At 50.8% G+C, this 19,084-nt stretch overlaps 1 protein-coding gene across 1 annotated transcript in view; it reads right to left on the minus strand.

The window, feature by feature from the left end:
* Nucleotides 1-16,804, minus strand: part of DNAJC5 (DnaJ heat shock protein family (Hsp40) member C5) — a 36,548-nt gene extending 19,744 nt beyond the window's left edge. Inside the window, exon 1 of the mRNA XM_043553398.1 lies at nucleotides 16,542-16,804. The gene's annotated coding sequence lies outside the window, so the exon portion shown is untranslated. The remainder of the gene's footprint in view (nucleotides 1-16,541) is intronic.
* Between the last annotated feature and the right edge of the window lie 2,280 nt (nucleotides 16,805-19,084).

The raw sequence follows: 19,084 nt of genomic DNA on the forward strand, positions 1-19,084 counted from the left end.
GTAATTAAGGCTATTTGTTCCCAAAGCAAATTACATAAGAAAATCAAAACGGAACATAAAGCTCTCCAATCATCTAGAACAGGCTGCCTATCTTACAAACAGACTCTCATTTGGACACCATCACACCCCACCCTTTCCACCAGGTCTACTGGCTACTCTTAACACAGATTGTAACCACAAACCCTAAAAATACTGTCCCTTTAAGAAAAAAAAGGAGCTGCCACGACTATTACTCAAATTGGTATATATTTTGAGTCAGAAGATGAAATAGATGCTTTCCAAACATAAAAACGATTAAATTTAAATTTGTACACCACTTTACACACATTTCAAAAGTTCATGTTCTGGTTAGAAAGTAAACATTGCCAGGCAACAGGCACTTTTTTTTTTTTAATGTTTATTTTTTTTGAGAGAGAGAGAGAGAGAGAGAGAGAGAGAGAACAGAGAACACGAGCAGGGGAGGGTCAGAAAGAGAGAGACACAGAATCAGAAGCAGGCTCCAGGCCCTGAGCTGTCAGCACAGAGCCCGACACAGGGGCTCGAACTCACAAACTGCGAGATCGTGACCTGAGCCGAAGTCGGATGCTTACTGACTGAGCCACCCCGGCACTCCCAGGCAACGCACACTCTTGAAAGTTCCATGTTCAACCGGAACAGTCTTATAACTAAAACACAAACTGTAAATGAAAGGACCTTATTTCACTTAGTGTCCGTGATACTGGGAAATGCATCAGGAAGGTACTGGCAAACAGAAAAGTTGTGGAAGGCCAAATACGAGAGAACAGTTAAGGGGAGAAGGAAATAATGAAGTTTTGTGGGTTCCTTTTTTTTTGTTTTTAAATATTTATTTATTTTTCAGAGACCGAGAGAGAGACAGAGTGCAAGCAGGGGAGGGGCAGAGGGAGAGGGAGACAGAATCTGAAGCAGGCTCCAAGCTCTGAGCTGTCAGCACAGAGCCCGACGTGGGGCTCAAACTCACGAAGCGTGGGATCATGACCTGAGCCAAAGTCGGACGCTTAACTGACTGAGCTACCCAGGTGCCCCAGTGGTTTCCTTTTTTAAAAGTGTATTTATTTATTCTGAGAGAGAGAACCTGTGGGGAGGAGGGGCAGGGAGAGGGAGGGAGAGAGCGTTCCAAGCAGGTTCCACACTGTCAGCCCAGAGCCTGACTTGGGTTTCGATCCCACAAGCCACAAGTCATGAGATCACGACTTGAGCCAAAACCAAGAGTTGGACACTTAACCAATTGAACCACCCAGGAGCCCCTTGTGGTTTTTTAAATTAAATTCAACTTTTGAAAAAAGGTATTGTCTTAATACTTCACTTTCCTTATTTTCTATAAAGAGAAGGTATACTTTAACGATTAGAAGAAACAAGCACCTGGCGCAGGCAGGCAGCCCTCCGCTCAAGACCACGAGCAGACCCCATGGAAGAGCCATGGGGACCCAACCTTGAGATCCAGGGACAGCGCAGCCCTGTTGACTGGGCGAACAGTCTTCAACCGTGTCCAAGCCTTTCAGATGTCTTTCTACTTCCTGCGGGCAACGACGTGGGAATTCACCGCCTGCCATCTGGAGCAGCTGCGCCCCGGCTGGTTTCCCCTAACCCTGTTCTAAGTAATGTCAAGGCATTCCTGAGACCCACCCTCAAGGGCGGGAGAGCAGCCCCGCCTACTGCAACTACGTCGCTGTGATTCGTTCGCTGCCACCAGAGGCCTGCTCCCCGTCTTCACTCCAGGAGGGTTAAACTACCGTCTTCAGGCTGGGTCTTTTTCGGTAACATCATGCTTTGAAAACAAAGGGACGTGTTCTGCAAATCTGTGGCGCACCCCGCTTTGTGCTGCTAGGTGGGACACAAGGACCGGGCAGACAAGAAGGCACACTCCTGTGAGCAGGAACGACGAGCTCTAAGATGGTCAGAGATCACCAGGCACAGAGGCAGAAATCCGGTAAAGAGGGAGGCTTTGCTGGAAGACCCCACGTGCTCTGCCCTCCCCCACTGCTGCAAGGGTGTCTGCGATGCACAGCTCTGCTCCCCGACCCCCCAAGAGCGGCAACATCAAATCCCAGCCCCCTGGCCTGCCTTTCAAGGCCCTTTTGGCCACAGCCCCGCCCACCACCAGCATCTTCCCACCACCGCGTCCACTGGGCCTCAGGGCCTGACCGACCGGCAGACCTACCTGCTCCAAGGCAGACCCACTGACCACCGGGGCTCTCTAACCACCCTGCCCCCTTCTCTGTGGAGAGGTCCTGCTGGGACCCCTGAGCCCTGTGGACACACCTCTTCCTGGCCACTGCTCCACACACACACAGCAGAGCCGTCCTGAGCCGTGGGCACGTGTCTGTGTTCACTCGCTCCGCTAAGGCTGACGGAGCACGAGTGACACGCCGTGCTCTGCTCTCAAAGCTGGGGATTTATCAGTGAACAAAATAAATGAGAGGGACAAAAATCCCTGTTCTCATGGGCCATGTCTCTGCTTCTCAGAAGACTCAGCAGCCTTCAGGGAAAAGAGCTGAGTATTGGGACCCCTGCATTTCCGGACGGAGTTGCAGCACAGAGCACATGGTTTGTAAAAAGCCTCTGCTGAGTCCAACCTGCTGCTGGGGGGAAACTCAACACAGGCCGGCTCGGGATGTGAAAGAGCAGATGTGAAAACATCTTAAAAGGAAAGCTATTTCTGTTCTAATTATTTTTATGTAACATTTGACAAACAGAATGGGGGGTGTGTGTGTTATAATGCATTGTGATAAACACCACGATCCCATCCTTCAAATTAAAAATCTTAAGATTTCAAGGGTGCCTGCGGGCTCAGTCAGTTGAGTGTCTGACTAGCTCAGGTCATGATCTCACGGTTCGTGGGTTCGAGCCCTGCGTTGGGCTCTGTGCTGACAGCTTGGAGCCTGGAGCCTGCTTCAGATTCTGTGTCTCCCTCTCTGCCCCTCCCCCATTCATGCTCTGCCCCCCCCCCTCAAAAATAAATAAATATGAAAAATAAATAAGAATGTGAAGATTGTCAATAACCTTGTGCTCTCCCCGTATACATTACCCTGAATTAATGTTTATTATTCCCTTTCTTTAAAATATTACCTTGCATTTCTCCCTAAACATTATTTAGTTTTAGTTTTTTGAACCTAAAAAAAATAGTCGAACATTCTCTTGGTTTCAGCTCATGATCTCATGGTCCCTGAGATCAAGCTGGGCTCTACCCTGACAGTGTGGAGTCTGCTTCGGATTCTGTCTCCCTCTCTCTCTGCCCCTCCCCTGCTCATGCATGCTCTCTCTCTGTAACAAAAATAAATAAAAACAAAAAAAAATTAAAAAAACCTCAGAGAACATTAAAAAAAGGTCAGTTTTACTATGCTCATTTAAAAAATAAAAGAGAAAAAAAAATCTGCGTTTGTATTTTACGTTTTGTTTGTAATTTACTTTTCCACTTAGTCATTTTCATTGCAGTTTACAAAAGTATCATCAGTCTTTGACAGACTGGCAATTAAAGAAAATCTGGTCCTTCACCACAAACCGTTTAGGAAGGGCCTGGGCAGACGCCTGGAAGGGGAGCTTCTGGCTCCGGAGAACTGGCAGCGTCTTTGTGGGGGCGCTACCTGCGACCAGGGGTCGGCAGCAATCAGCACCGCCCCCTGCCCCCTGGCACAGTCATGGGCACTGCCAGGCTTCCCAGTTTGCACCAGGGGGCAGAAGGGCGCCTTTCTCGCTGTGGACCACTCACAGGGCAGTGTGTGGGGTTCGGGGTCTGCCCCCTGGCAGGGCAGCTGGCTGCACAGTGCCCCAGGGGCTGCACCAGTTGTGGCCTCCAGCACACCAACCCTCTACTGGTTGTAAATGCTACAAAGGTTCCTAGTTCCTAGTTCCTTTTCATTTATTACCATGTCTATTGATGAACACTAGTGCTTACATTTTTAAAAAATTTTTTTTAAGTTTACTTATTTCTTTTGGGGGAAAGAGACAGCGAGGGAGAGAGAGAACAAGCAGGGGAGAAGCAGAGAGAGAGGGAAATAGAGACTCCCAAGCAGGCTCCACGCTCCTGGCCCAGAGCCTGATGTGGGGCTCGAACTCAAGAACTGAGAGATCATGACCTGAGCTGACACCGGGCCACTTAACCAACTGAGCCCCCAGGAGCCCCTCTTTTTTCTACTGTGCTAAAAACCGTGAAATGTGTTTACCAACTTACCCAACTCTACGGCACACTGTTGTGCAACCGATCTCACAACTTCTTAATTATGAAACTGAATGTATCAAATCTTTGCAAAATGATGATCTCTTTGTTTCCCTTTTCTTTTTTGCTTTTGTTCAAAGTCCATCTCAACCCCAAGGCCAAAAGTAAAGTCTCCTATATTTTCTTCTAAAGACTTCACCCGCAGGTGATCTGCTTCATCTGGAGTTAACATGGGCATGAGACAAAGGCCAACTTCAAAGGTTTCAGTCACACCCAGAGTCCCAAGTCCCAGGAGCACCCCCCCCCCCAGCCACACCTCCTCAGTTTGTTTCCTGCACCCACCAAGCCCAGGATCTACAGCCTGTCTCAGCAGTGTCACTCAGCACAGACATGAAGCAGCATGAAGGCCAACCAAGGGCTCTGTTCTCACTGTCTCTGGGGACCCTGCTCCAAGATACAGAGGCCTCTATGGCTGCCATGCATCTCACTGTCCAGCCTTCCTACACACTGTGGGTCAAATAAGGAATGTGGCTGGACAGGCAGTCTCAAGAGCCACTGTCTGGCCAGGGGTAGGAGGACAAAGTACCCAAAGGAAAGTTCCAGGCCACAAAGATAATACATCAAATGATGGGAACTGAAAATTTAGAATCCAAGAAAAAGTTGGAGGTGGGGGGAGCCTGTTTGCAACCTTGAGGGGAGAGGGGCCCTACTCTAGAAAGAAAATGTAATCAGAGAACAGGACCCTGGCTCTACAATAAACAGGGTTTTCACAGGCGGATACAATGTAACCATTCCATGGATTTCAACAATAAACTTACCCACAGCAACTCTGGTTACAAGACACAATGTAAATTTCTCTGCCTTGCCAGCAGTGAAGGTAAACTGAAGACAGAAGTTGGAGGAAAAGGAGAAGGGAAGGAACAGACGCCGACAGCCTCAAGTGAAAGAGAGGTCGCTGAAGGAGCAGGACAAAGACACAGGAGTAAGTGCACAAGGGCTACGGAGAACGGCGGTTCCACTGGGACAGGCGGACAGAGGTTCTGCTGTTCTGCCTCAGGCACTCTGCACCCAACCCCACGCAAGAGACCCTGCTAAAAACGAAAATACTAAAACATGAGATACAACTGGTGTTCCAAAGACCAGGAATTTTCATCTATGGTCTGCGGTGAACCTGGTAATTATCTAGTACCAAAGAACATTCAAGAAGCAGGTGGATCTAAAGCTCCAGCCTCGAGCCAGGGAGGGCCAGTACTCCCAGTGCTGGGACAGACTCAGAACACAGGGAGAGGCTCAGAAAACTGATCTGAAGGTTTAACTCTGAATCTGTTATCTATTCTGAAAGAAAAAAATCCGTACACTACAAAAGAAATTAGCACCAATTAACTCCACTTATATACTGGAAGAAATTCTAAGCAAGAGTCAACAAATGTGGAAAACACAAAAGAAATGATGCCAAATGTTACAGTCTTCTGTTATATTTATTCCTAACCTAAAATGAATTTCAAGGTAGGGCGAGCCACTCTTGAACTCAGGGTCGTGAGTTCGAGCCCCATGTTAGGCATAGAGCCTACTAAAAAAAATAAAATAATTTCTTTTTCCTTTCCTTTTTTTTTTTTTTTAAACATTTATTTGTTTTTGAGAGACGGAGCACGAGCAGGGAAGGGGCAGAGAGCGAAGGAGACACAGAATCCGAAGCAGGCTCCAGGCTCTAAGCAAGATATCAGCACGGAATCCGGCGTGGGGCTCGAACCCACAAACCATGAGATCATGACCTGAGCCGAAGTTGGACGCTTAACCAACTGAGCCACCCAGGTGTCCCCAAAATAAAATAATTTTCAAATGTAAAGAATTCTTTAAGTCACTGGAAATATAGGAACTCCACAAAAGATGTGAAGAATAAAAAGCAACAATGATGCCGAGCCTTAAAACAAAGAAAATAAAAAGCAAAATGAGTCCCTTCTTTAGAGCCAACTTCCCCACCAAGCCTCAGAGCGTAAGAGACGGGAGGGGCCCAGCCCAATCCAAGGCACGGAAAGAGCACTGTTTTCCATACAGCAAGCACTGCCCTTGGTCACAGAGAGAGTGTCCGCGTCCTCCTGCACCACAGAGCGGGCATTCTGCTCTCCTGAGCTCCAACACGGGAAACAAGACTGATGGCAGCAGGTTGCAACAGACAGACACCTGAGGGAGAACGGAGACGACTGGCCCCAGGGCCACACCCCTGAGCAGAATCCTGGGTTTCCCAAACTGGGCAACTATTCCCGCAAGAAGAGGGTGTGGTGGCTGAGAGCAAGCCTAGTGCTGAAGCCCTTCTGAGTTACGAACTGAGCAGCTGCCCCGGGTTCTGGCATAACATTCGGTAAATGCTGAATTCATTTTATCAGTAGTAACCATGTCCAGAAACCAAATAAGGGTTTTCTTAGTTAGGTGATGCTCGGAACAGAAGTTAAAAGGAAAAGGAGGTCAGAAGTTGAGCAGAATCACAATAAATATGTTCAACTGTGAGGAGACTAAACAATGAAAGAATGAATAGGAACTGAACGTTCTCAAAACTTGACTCGTGAGAAGGAGGTTCCCTGTGAACCAGCCTGGAGAGAACCTGTCCTCTAACAAATGCCTACCACATCCCGCAGGCGCCTGCCACGTCTGACCTGGCCCTCCCTCCTGCCCGCTCAGCCTCTGATGTGCAAACAGCACAGGGAAACGGATCTGGGCAACGCAAAATGAGGCCCTGGACCAGCGCGGCACCAACAGCTCCTAACCCCTCTGTGCACAGGGAGCTTCAAACAAGCTAGAGCCCCTGCCCCCAGGACGTGACCGGCAGGTACAAGTGACATTTCCATTCTCAGCACTGGAGCTGATAAGCGCTCCTCTGTGCACCATGCCAGAGAAGGTTCTAGGCCAGAACCATTACTATGACCAACAGTTTCCAGAAAACCTTAATACATCCCCAAATCTGAACATAAAACTAGACACTGGAAGACAAAGTACTTCTCATGAAGTAATGAGCATCAGGGATTTTGGTAGTAGGTGTTTTAGCCTCACAACACCTAAAATCTCAGGGTACTGACGTCACAGTCAACCTACGCAGGCACCAGGCTCTCTGCAGACCAGGCCTAAGGGTCCACAGGCAGAGCAGGAGAACCCGGAGCTACTCTGTACCACGGCAGAGAGGGACTCTCACGAACGCCTACCAGGAAGAGTTTTCTGAAGCCCAGTGGGTGAGAGTTCATAAAACGCGACAGACAAGGCCCAGTATCTTCTGCGTCTCCACGAGGAACACATCCCCAAATGCACCTGCTGGAACCGGCAAGACTTCCCTGCACGGATTCCTACCGCCCAACGTGAAAGTCCCCTGTGGATATGGCCAGCCTCTGATGAAGTCAGATGGACGTGGCTTCACAGCGACCCCTTCCTGCAGCCACAACCAGAAGCAAACGATCCCACTGACTCTAGAATGAACACAAGCACACACTGCTGCCAAGCCAACGGTAAGAGATGCCTGATGTCAGAGGCAGTGTCACCTCCAAACAGAAGCTGGGTACAGCGGGGGAGAACTCGCGGTCACGGCTGTAGCCGGACCAACCTGCCAGCTCCAGTCTAGGGAGTACTACCACGTGCAGGCATCGAGGGGCACACGTGCCTGGACACCACCAGATGCTCCTAAGAAGTCTGCCGGACGGGCACCGGGTCCACTGGGTGGCGTGAGGGCAGCTGTGAAGTCACCTGCCTGGGCTGGAACCTGGCTCTGCTACTCATGAGCTCAGTAACCCGGGCAACTTCCTAAAATCCCCACGTCCCCTCTGTCCAACGGGAATGGAAACAGCCTAGCATCGTACGTCTGTGAGCCAGCTCGCGTGCTTACAGCAGTGCCTGGTACACAATAAATATCAATAAACATCAGTTATCACTATTACGATCTCCAATCTACAGATGAGGAGACCGAGGCTCAGAAGTACCGCATCATCCACTCAGTCACTCTGGCAGGGGCCAGTGGGGTTGTCATCCAAATGCAAGTCTGACTCCCAAGTCTCAGTAACTGTTTTCTGTTTTTAATTTTTTAAAAAGCGTATTTATTTATTTTCAGAGAGTGAGCACAAGCAGGGCAGGAGCAGAGAGAGAGAGAGAGAGAGAAGAGAATCCCAGGAAGGCTCTGCGCTGTCAGCACAGAGCCTGATGTGGGGCTGGAACCCACAAATCGCGAGATCCTGACCTGAACGGAAGGCAGATGCTTAACTGACTGAGCCCCAGGCTTCCAACTCTCAGTAACTGCTTCACAAACAGGAGCAATCTGTTCCTACCCTAAGCACAAGTAGCTTGTTTTCTTATACATTAAGCCTCATCTGAGTAAGATACTACATTAAAACCCTTTACAGTAGTTAAAAATAAACCCAAACACACACAGACGAAGTTCACAACGCGGGATGAGAGCCACGCTGCTCACAGCATCCCAGACTCACAGCTTGCACACTAACACGAACTATTGTTACATGCATTTGAGAGGTAAGAGGGGTTTCTTTTTCCATCTTAAACTTAAAAAAAAATTCACACGTTATTAATTTGCCTTGTCATTTGTCTTTTAAAAACATAGCATCTAATTAGGTAAGGCTGTACACAGCTGTTTGCTGCTCACAGAAACAAATTCTGCACCCGACCACCGTCGACGGGGTGAGCTGTCCCTCAGCTGGATGGTCACTCTAGGAGAGGCCAGGACAAAGACCACAGGCCCATTCCAGGGTGCAGCATGTAGGTCTGATGAATGGACAGGCTTACCCATATCTGCCTCACAACATGCTGTGACTCTGTGACCGGTTTAAGACACGCCACAGGGGCTCCTGGGTGGCTCAGTCTGTTGGGCGTCCGACTCTTGATTTAGGCTCAGGTCATGATGTCACAGTTCGTGAGACTGAGCCCCTACGCTGGGACCACAGAGCCTGCTTGTGATTCTTTCTCTCCCTCCCTCTCTGCCCCTCCCCCATGCACACATGCGCTCTCTCTCTCTCAAAAATAGATAAATAAACTTACAAAGAAGAGAGGGGCACCTCAGTGGCTCAGTCGGTTGAGTGTCCCTTTCTGGCTCAGGTCATGATCTCATGGTTCGTGGGTTCGAGCCTTACACAGAGCTCTGTGCTGACAGCTCGGAGCCTGGAGCCTGCTTCCGATTCTGTCTCCCTCTCTCTCTGCCCCTCCCCCGCTCATGCTCAGTCTCTCTCTCTCAAAAATAAACATTAAAATAAACAAATGAATGAAATTTAAAAATAAGACAAAATTCCCTTTAAAAAATAACAAACACTGGGGCGCCTGGGTGGCGCAGTCGGTTAAGCGTCCGACTTCAGCCAGGTCACGATCTCACGGTCCGGGAGTTCGAGCCCCGCGTCGGGCTCTGGGCTGATGGCTCGGAGCCTGGAGCCTGTTTCCGATTCTGTGTCTCCCTCACTCTCTGCCCCTCCCCCGTTCATGCGCTGTCTCTCTCTGTCCCCAAAATAAATAAACGTTGAAAAAAAAAATTTTTTTTTAAAAATAACAAACACCTAAAACGTGCCACAAGTAAACGGTGCGAATCAGACGCTACAGCACAGTCAAGAGCACGCCCACGCCACCCGTACTTATTTGCACTGCAATCCGCTGGCCTTGGCGAGGACGAGATGATGTTAGTAGCTGGCTGGACAGACTGACCTAGCTGGCTGTCAAGACAGGGCGCTCAGAGGATGTTACAGTTACCCTTTCCACGGATACATTTTTATGAAAGAAGCCGGCCGGCAGAGGACTCCAGGGTGGGGCACACACAGCAGGAAGAAAGGTGCTGCTGGCAGCACTCAGTTAGGGTCACCCCAACGGGCACGATGACGCAACAGGGAACAGCGCTCTAAGAGGGGTAAATTCTGTCTGCTGTCATTCTAACACCTGGTGGCATTACCGGTGCTTATTCTTTTCAACACCATACCTTTACACTAGAGAAAGTATGTAACTGTCAATTTCCTCATCTGTAAAACTGGGTAACAGCTACGATGCAGAGCCGTCCTGGGAATCCAGCTGATGCACATTATGTACACTGGCCTGTTCCCAACTGCGGTTAGGACCGTTTCAGAGGGTTTGCTACTGGGGGGGGCAGGGGGAGGGGGTCCTCTAAGTGCATTCCATGAGAAACCATACTGTTTCAAACAGGGGGTGACTGCTCGGACAAGTTAAGAAATACTTCCTAGACAACTGTCATTCTTAAACTGTAGACCTTCTGGTTTCGTCTCAAAACAAAACTGGACCATGAGATCACATTTACGAATTCTGAACTTAAAAAAAAAAAAAATCTGAACTTTAGATTTAGATGTGAGGAGTCTCATCATTCAAAGTATAAGATAAACTCATCCAGCAAAAATCTCTACCCACAACACAACTTCTTTTTAAGTTAAAAAACAGATGTTGGTTGGTTTCATGTACTTTTAAAAGTTTTTTCTTTTAATGTTTTATTAAGCTTTAAGAGAGAGAGAGAGAATGTGAGCAGTGGAGGGGCAGAGACAGAGACAGACAGACACAGAATCCGAAGCAGGCTCTAGGCTCTGAGCTGTCAGCACAAAGCCTGACATGGGGCTCGAACCCACAAACCTTGACATCATGACCTGAGCCCAAGTCAGACGCTTGACCGACTGAGCCACCCAGGTGCCCCTAAAAATTCTTTCATAATTGAAGTCATTTTATTTATAACTAAATTCTTTTTTTAAAATATATTATTTATTTTGAGAGAGAGAGAGAACATGAGTAGAGGAGGGGCAGAGAGAGGGAGAGAGAGAAACCCAAGCAGGCCCTGCGCTGTCAGCACAGAGCCCAATGGGGGGCTTGATCTCACAAACCATGATCACGACCTGAGCCGAAATCAAGAGTTGGGTGCTTAACTGACAGAATCACCCTGGAACCCCTATAACTAAATTCTTATCTCACCAAAATTTATTGCAACTGGCCAAAAAACAATAACAAAAACACCAAAACACTGATTGTTATTATCAAACCCTACAGCAGTAGCTAAATGAGCACCAAAATATAAAATGTTAAAATCCCATGTGAGTGAAGAGGAAAAAACACACATTGCCACAGAGAATATAAACTTCATACTCTGTGGCAAAAATTACAGAGTCTGTACTGTTTGACCTAGAAAATTTTCATTGTTTATCTAGAGAAACCCTCTCACAAAAGACTCTCCTATTTAATAAGAAAAATTCAATGGGACTGCCTAGGTAAGAATCAAACATTTGCTATGCTGCTAATCCCTTCCAATAATAGATGGCGGGGAAACAGTGAGACAGTGATACATGCTTGTTCTGCAGAGCCCCGCCACTCCTGCCCAGCACCTTCCTCTACATTCTACTGGGACTGTCTGAGGCAGGACCCATGATCTTGGGCCCCCAACCCCCGAACCAACGCAAGGTTACAAGACGCCAGAGATTCAGGTGCTGTGGGTTTCACTGCACCACATGTCTACTCCACCCAGCGAGGACAGGACTGACAGCGCTCTCTAAGAAAGCGGACGGCCACCCCAGAGATAGCCAGGGTGGGGCACAGCTGACAGGGCGGCCGGTCAGCGTTCCAATCGTCTGACTCCTAGGGCTGCAGTTTTGTAACCAACTGGCACAGAATTCCTCAGGACGCAGCAGTGGAGACTCCAAAGGACTGCACACTCCATCTCGTCAACCACCGTATTTGCTGCTGATACAAGTTCAATGCAGAAAAATTAAAAGGCTAATAAAATTACACACAGCCAAGGATGACAAATAAGGTTCATTCACACACATTCAAGGGACATTCACTGATCACTCACAATATATCACACAATTTAAAAACATTAGTTGGGTTTCTGCCACAGGACTAAGTTTGGTTTTTTTTTTTGAGAACAAGAGTGTGGGGGAGGGGCAGAGAATGAGGGAGAGACAGACAATCTCAAGCAGGCTCTGCACTGTCAGCACAGAACCTGAAGTGGGGCTCGAGCCCACAAACCATGAGATCACTACCTGAGCTGAGCTCAAGAATTGGACATTTAACCAAGTGAGCCACCTAGGTGCCCCCAGAACTAAGCTTTAAAAACCATTTTTAGGGGCATCTGGGTGGCACAACGGGTTAAGTGACCAACCCTTGATCTCAGCTCAGGTCATGATCTTGCAGTTTGTGAGTTCAAGCTCTGCAATCAGGCTCTGTGCGGATGGTGCTGAGCCTGCTTGGGATTTTGTCTCTCCTCTCCGCCCCTCCTCTGCTTATGCATGCTTCCTCTCTCTCAAAATAAAGAAAGAAACAATTTTTATTTCACCTGGATGGCTCAGTCCGTTGAGCTTCTGACTCTCGGTTTTGGCTCAGGTCATGGTCTCACAGCTCATGGGTTCGAGCCCCGCTTCAAGAGTTTCAGCCCCGCCTCACGGAGCCTGCTTGGGACTGTGTCTCCCTCTCTCTCTGCACCCCCATGCTCGAGCACACTCTCTCTCTCAAAAATAAACAAACGTTTGAAATAAAAAATAATAAAACCATTTATGTAAGATACATGAACAACGCAAAATAGTTTCGAATGAAGTGAACTTTTAGTATATACGGATCAGTCCTTAAAAAGAACACTGATTAAGATGGCATTTTCAGGGACATCCCACCCCTGGTGCCATCAGACACTTCTCTCTTTAGAGAGTGAGGTGCTGGACCCCATCTCTGCAGTCTCAGCTCTAAGGACGCCCGCTGGCAAGCATACAAGGCATTCAACAAAACTAGCGCAAACACCAAGGAACGACAGAATGCAAACTACAGGCCGTTTGCTGATCTAATCCTTAAATCTTCCCAAGCCACCGATGACGGACTAGCTGCTAATCTTCTTCAGGGGATGTCATTATTTGAGGGCTGGCCCTGGTGTCAGGATGGTAAAAGCACAGCACTGCCCTCTCTGAAATTAGGGTTCGCGTTTTCATAAAACAGGACTGTGACCATCTTTCAGCACCTTGGCCACTTCTATTTAGGAAGCAGCTGATGAGACACCTTTCACTTATCATCCCACATACTCCCCAAACAGGCAGGCAGGGCAGGTACCATTACCCCCATTTTAGGGAGGCCCCTAATCACTCCAGCCAGTCTTGTCCTTTTCAGGAAGGAAAAGTCTGGCACGGGTTCTGCTGACCCGCAGGCGGGGTGTCTGCAGCCCAAGAATGCCCAGATCTAACCAACCAATCAGAGTGTAAGAGTAAGCCTCGTTTTAGGAGTACCGTAGTTTCAACCGCTGTTCAGAGCATCTAGACACTCACGAGAGCACCACTAGAGCTAAGAGCCTCCTCTCCACTTGTGCAAAGGACTGGTCACCAAGCTGGATACCAGTCCCCAGAAGACACAGGCGTCTGTCTCTTTACTGGAAAACGGGACGCTGTTTGCTGACAGCACTGTATACTCCAAACCCCGCCCAGAGTACTTCATAGGAGAGCGAAGGAATGTTCAAGGGTGATTCTGCTGGGTGTCCCACACTCATTTTGTTCTCTGACGTTGGAAGCAAACTCCCATCTTAGATAATACTCCACCTTATCACAACTGCCTAGCTGCCCTGCAATTCAGTCATTTACTCAACACCTAGTGAGCACCCACTACCCCCAGGACCAGCGTGTGCACCTCATACTCAGGCTCTAAACAGGCACCGTCCAGTAGCCTGTTAGGGGATTCTGCGTGGTGGCGTCAGGTAGGTGGTCGCTGCAGCAACTGGGACAAAAGGCCTAAATCGAGTTCTGGGAACAAGTAAGGACTGCAGGGTAGCTCACAACTGAGCACAGGGCCACCTCTGCAGGAGGACTCGAGGACAAAGTGGCCAAGACACGACCACCTTAATGAAGAGTACCATCCTCAGAAACACACAAAAATGCACTTACTCTGAGTTAATAGGGGCCTGAGGTGAAGGGCTCCAGAGCCATTTAAGCACAAAGCAGGACTCCGACTGCTCCTGTCACAGTCACACAACGAGACCCGGGCTCAGGCCTCAGGAACAGCTCACTTCAAGTAGCTCTCGGAACAATTACTACCTCTCAGGCCAATTAACCAACAGATGTCACCAAGTATTAAGACCAGCATGTGCGGGGCTTGGGGGGTGGGGAGGGGGAGTAACCAAAGACAGAATTTCTGGAAGCATTATTATCAGTTACAGATCTTCTGACTTTAAATACTTCCCATTTTGAAATAACTTAAGCTAGAAGTTGCAGAAAAGGTTCTCCTGTACTGGCTGTCCTTTCCCAAAGGGCAGGTGGCTCGCCAGCATTCCCTCAGAACCCAGAACCTCTAAGTGCTCAGTGCTAACCCACAATGACTTCCAAGCAATAGACGGTGTGCTGCACAGAACTGCTAAGCTCGTCACTATCATTCATTCAACAAGTATTTCCTGGGCACATACTATGTGCCAGCAACAGTTCTTTGCACAGGACAGCCTCCCTGTGGACCTTCTCTTGCAGTAAAACACCGACACAATAAATCCGTTACACAGGACATTAAAATACCTAAGCGCTGAAGAAAAATTAAGGAAAGAAGGGAGACAGGAAACAGGAGGTGGCGAGTTGAAATTCTAGGCAGGGCAGTCAGGGAGGGCCGAGCCTCTCGGAGCACGAGGGGGAGGAAGTGAGTGTTCTGGGCAGACCGGAGGACACAGCAGATGACTTTCCTAAGAGACTAGCAAGAAGGCCACTGTGGCAGGGGAAGAGTGAGTCGGAAGGTCAGAGGTAGGAGACTGGTCACAGAGGCGCGGGAGAGGCCCGACAGGCATGCTCCCCAATAAGGGTCGCCTTCCAGCTGAGAAGCCGGTGCCTCGGCGAGCCCGAGTGTCTGCTCATCACACAACCCCTGGGTGCTGTGCTTAGACCGGGCCAAGGGGCCAGGCCGTGGGGGTCCTGAACACACATCTCCCTTAGCGTCCTGCGCGGGTGGACAAAGAGGAACCACGATGACCAGTGGGGGCACAAGGCCATCTGTATCAAACACACAGGTCGGCCACACAGTCGGCCAGCCAGAAGCAGCTCCTGTAGCTCTCGGTTTGGCCATGTGCCACCCGGAGCTGCCCTGAGTCCGAGAACACTGACACAGGGGAAAGGAGAGTTGTGAACACTCGATTATAAGGTTCCCCCAAACCCTCGAATCCTGGCTTCTGATTTCATCTCCCGTTTAACGGATTACTCCAACCCGAAACTTCGCTTGACATCTAACAAGAAAGAAGCAAATAAATGAGCATAAAGTCTTGGAAGGGCCAGCCAGGGCACTGCCTTTAGGCCACCATGTCAATAGCTGGGGCAATGTAGCTGTTTCTGTCATTAAGGTTGTTTTTTTAGACAACTAAGTAAGGACATTCAAACGTAGCACTATTAGGCCAAGACCAGCAAGTTAAAATGTCCCCTATCAGATCTAACCTGAAAACAAAACAAAACAAAACAAAACAACAACAACAAAATAAAATTGAAACTTTTGCTTCCTTTTCCTGTATGACACAACTGAATGAATTTTGAGAAACCATCTCCTAGGCGCACGGAAGAGAGCTCGCAGTCCAGCACTCGACACAAACAAGTCAGACCCTGACCGGATGAGTTCCGAATACTGTCTCCTTCAGAGTACAATACAAAGCACTTCGCAAAATAACGTCTTTATAAAACCGATAAAAACGTTTTATTATTATTACTTTTACAAACCAAATGATTTCAACCTAAGAGATTAACTGAGAGCTCGCTCAGGAACACATTTCAATTCCCCCAGCCATAGACATAATGCCCCAGGGACCAGATTACGTGTGGCTCCCTTAGACCAGCGGTTCTCAACCATCTTAGCCACCGCCCCCCCTCCTCCGGGAAGGAAAAGACCCTCAGGTCAGTCACGGGGACAGTGGGGGCGGAGGAAGGCCGCGCGCTGCCCCCGATCGGGCAGGAGGGGGACCGGCTGCTGAAGCGTCGCACACACCCGAGAGCCCCCACGGGACTGCGGCCCCACCTACCCACCCCCATCTGAGTGCGGGCTGCCCCGAGAGACGCTGCGCCCAGATGTGGTCGTCCCCGACGCCACCGCGGCCCTGCGGCGGCACCCGGGCACCGCTCGGCGCGCACAGACCCCTCGCGTGGCCCCCGACGAGGGCACGCGCGGGCCCGGGGCCGCGCGGTGGGCGCACCTTTCCGCCGGCTCCTCTTCGCAGGCCGCAGCGCCCACCCGCCCCGCCGCTACGGCGAGCACTCCCGGGAAGCTCCCTCCCCCGCCGGCCCCCGCCCCGCGCCCTCGGCCCGGAGGGAGGGTCGCCGCCGCTTCCCGCTGCGGGCGCGCCGCCCCTCGCCCCCTGCAGACCCCCGCGCCCCGCGCCGCCTGCCCCGGCCTGACGGGAGGCCCGTGGGGCCCGCCGCGAGCTCACCTGTCCGCCCGCCCGCCCGCCCGCCGTTCCGCGGCTCCGCTCCTCAGCTCCGCGGCGCTGCTGGGCAGCCGGCCGACGCGCTCCTCCTCAGCCGGGGCTGCGTCTCGGGAACCCCGGGGGTCGAGGGTGGGGGAGGAGGCGGCGGCGGCGGCTGGGGCAGCGGCGGCAGAGGGCGCGGGAGCAGCACCGGCACAGGCGGCGGGGGCGCGCACGTCCACGCACGCTCACGCACGCACCCGCACCGGCGCGCGCGCCCCCGGAAGAACGTGGGCTCCGCGGGTCGGAGCGGCGGGCGGGGCAGGCCGCGCACGCGCCCCGAGCTCTAGGCGGAGGCTCCGCCCATGCGGGGCGGAGCCGCAAGGTGACAGCGGCTGCTCCGAAACGCCGGGTGACGGCCGCGCCTCGAGCGACAGCCCAGGGGCGGGGCCCCAAGTGACAGCCCGGGAACGGAAGCCCCGGGAGCTGTGGGCGGAGCCCGCACTGCAGAGCCGGAAGCGCCTACAACCCGGCAGGGGCGGGACCTAGGCGCGCGGGCCGAGCCTCCCGCCAGTGCCCGTGGTGCTCAGGTCCGCGGGTAGGTGAGGCGGTGAAACCTGCGAAAGGGGAGGTGTGCGGACTTGTCTCGCCGCTGACTTTGCTCGTCCAAGAACGGGAGAGGGAGCTGCTAGGAGATGACCCAGAGGCCGACGACCCCCTTCCTCCGGGCACTGGTTAGGGACTGACATTTGTTCACCCCTGGAGCGCAGAGATGGGACTTCCTTTCTTCCTGCCCAACCAATGAAGTGCCACCACCACTGTCCAGCCACGCCCCCAGAATCGCCTTCAGACAGTGGCGTGGAAAAGCAGGAGAACCAGCGTCAACACACTTCCCTCCCCATACAGGTAGGACTCCTGCTCATCCTATTGGCCACCTGGGAGGGGAGGCCTGCCTGTCACCTTTCCCTGTCACTCCCCGGAACCGTAAGCAGTCCTACCACTTATTCAGTGCTTGCTCTGTGTCTGGTACACTGACATGTGGCAGTTTTCATTCTAGAAGCCACGCAGACCTTTTCTGGCGTGTGTCCGCCTCACTGCCACTCTTGCGCATTGGCCATTTTCCATTCAGCGGAGTTGTCTTTTATAAAAGAGAAACCTGATGACATCTAAGTCTCCCTAGAACACTGAGTAAAATCCAGGCTTTGCCAACAAGCTCTGACCCCTGTCTGCCTCTGCCCTCTTCTTACACCTCTCTGCCATCATGCTGGCTGCGGCAGAGAGCTCAGGAAGCCTCCTGGTAGTCGTTCAATTGTGCAACACGAGGAGGCAGTAAGAAAAGGCTTACGAAAACCAAGAAGCAGAAAGGCCAGATTAATACCGTCTATTGATTCAAGAGGATGAAAGATTCCCGGACAGAATCATAGGAGGAAGGAGGCAGTTAAGATGGACAAGCTGTGTTCAGCCTGTGCCGGAAGCTGCAAGAACGAACGAACCAGGCCTTAGTGAGTCTATCTTTGGTACAATAGTTCCACTTTAGGGCCATTCCTCCTAAAAAAAATGTTCCCAGATACAGAAAAAGGTGTATACTGTTGTTGTAAAATAGTGAAAATGGAAACCTGCCCAACTGTACAAGCAAGCACACTCAGTGGAACAAAATAGCTATTAAAAATGTACACAACGGCTACGAAACAGCGTAGAAAATTCTTGTGATAGTTCCTGAAAGTAAACGAGCAAGATGCATGATATAAAAAGTACATCATTCTGAGTATGTCTACAAATAAGCAACCCAACCTGTTCAGAGGAAGTGACAGAAGATGCCGGTCAAATGCCGACAGTGGCTGTGGTCGGGCCCTGTGCTTTCCGTGCCCTTGAATCACGGGAGGCGAGCCACGTTGTCCTTACCCTGAGACAGGGAACTGAGGCTTCAGGGAAGCAGGTGCTCTGCTGCTCCCAGCCCCTCCCAGGCATGTCCGTGTCTCTACCTGCCCCACCAGGTGCTCTGGTCCTCCAAGCTCTCAAAGCTCGTCTCACACAAATCTGTTAGAGGAATACCTTGTCTTCCCCAACAGATGGGATCGCAAAAGCCCTTGAGAGCTGGGTCCACAACAGATTCACTCTATCCCACAAAGCCTGACAGACTTCCCCACAAAACATTTAAATATTTAATCCGCGAAGACTACATGGACCCCTTTCAAAGTAAATTAAGGTGAATGTTGACTTCGGGCAGCGGCGGTGCTTTCCCACCATCCTCCCGGCCCACTGTCGTATCGAGAGGTCCCACGTGGAGTGTAGACTTCCTACAACGTGGAGTAACTCGCTTTCCCCACTGCTACATCTGGAGCAAGCCTGCTCCCTGATCCCAAAGGAAAGTCCGATACTCCCAGTAAAGGCACTGGCCACGGGGAGCGCCCAGGGCAGCGGGGTCGACACATCTGATGCGCCAGGGCAGAGCACAAGGAAGGAAAAGCAGGGCACAGAACATCGGGTACCGTCTGAGAGCACACTTTCATATCTGCCTGCCTTTTCGTGAAGAAATGCAGGAGGCAAGTGGTGGGGAGGGCACGGGT

Source organism: Prionailurus bengalensis, chromosome A3 (genome assembly GCF_016509475.1).
Source record: "Prionailurus bengalensis isolate Pbe53 chromosome A3, Fcat_Pben_1.1_paternal_pri, whole genome shotgun sequence".
Classification (NCBI taxonomy): domain Eukaryota; kingdom Metazoa; phylum Chordata; class Mammalia; order Carnivora; family Felidae; genus Prionailurus; species Prionailurus bengalensis.